Raw genomic sequence first — 1,314 nt, 5'->3', positions numbered from 1 at the left:
CTACCTGGAACCTAGGTTCTGTAACTTTACCATTAAAGTTGTAAATATTCCTTTATATCTGCATTGCTATTATTTACGCCGATACACAGAAGCTTCTCAGTTTCAGGACGTCCCATTTATTTATTGTTGCTCTCAGTGTCTAGGCTACTCAGGTTATATTTAGGAAGTGGTCTCCTGTGCCCTTGCATTGAAGGCTACTTTCTACTTTTTCTTCTATTAGGTTTAATGTGTTCACATTTGTATTGAGGTCTATAATCCATTTGGACTTGAGATTTGTGCAAGGGGATAGATATGGATCTGTGGAGTTCAGGTTTTTAAAGTATGTCCTATGATTCTCAAGATTCCTCAGCGTCTGTTATGTTTCTTTTCATTTCTGATTTTTGTTAATTCGACTATTTTTCTCTGACTTTATATTTAACTTGGATAAGGGTTTGTATACATTTTGATTTTCTCAAAAAGCTATTTATTTCACTTATTCTTTGTATTGTTTTATGTGTTTCTACTTTATTGATTTCAGCCCTGATTTTGATTATTTCTTGCCATCTTCTACTTTTGGGTGTGAGTTCTTATTTATGTTCTAGAGCTTTTAAATTTCCTATTAAGTTACTAAGGTGGATCACTTTTTCTTTTTAACATAGGCACTTTGTGTTATGAATTTCCTCATAGAACCACTTTCATTGTATCCCATAAGGTTGGATACATTGTGTCTTGATTTTTTTTTGAATACTAGAATGTCCTTAATTTAGTAATTTCTGTTTTGACCCATTTGTCATTCAATAGAGAGTTGTTCAATTTCCACAAATTTGTAAGTGTTCTATTATTTTTATTGTTGAATATAAAGCTTTTATTTGTGGGTGTCTGATAGGATGTAGGAAGTTATTTCAACATTCTTGCATCTGTTGAGATTTGCTTTGTATCCAAGTATGTCATCAGTTTAAGAAAGTTCCATGAGTTCCTGAGGAGGTGTATTTTTTAAAAGAAAAAAAGTATCTTTTTCATTTTACATACCAATCCCAATTCCCACTTTCTACCCTCCTCCCACACCCTCCACCTACCTTTCCCACCACATCCACCATCAACTCCTCATAGAGAGTAAGGAACATTTCATTGTTGAAGGTCCAAAGCCCTCCATACTATATCTAAGCTGAGCAAGGTATCCATTCAAAGACAGTAGGTTCCAAAAAGCCAGTACAAGCAGTAGAGATAAATCCTGGTGCCCCACAGTCTGCCCCAGCCAAACTGTCAGCCACATTCAGAGGAACTAGTTTGGATTTATGCTATTTCCTTCCCTGTCCATCTGGTGTTGGTGAGCTC

This window comes from Microtus ochrogaster, unplaced genomic scaffold (assembly GCF_000317375.1).
Source record: "Microtus ochrogaster isolate Prairie Vole_2 unplaced genomic scaffold, MicOch1.0 UNK50, whole genome shotgun sequence".
Classification (NCBI taxonomy): Eukaryota; Metazoa; Chordata; class Mammalia; order Rodentia; family Cricetidae; genus Microtus; species Microtus ochrogaster.
Note: the sequence above shows the minus strand (reverse complement) of the source record.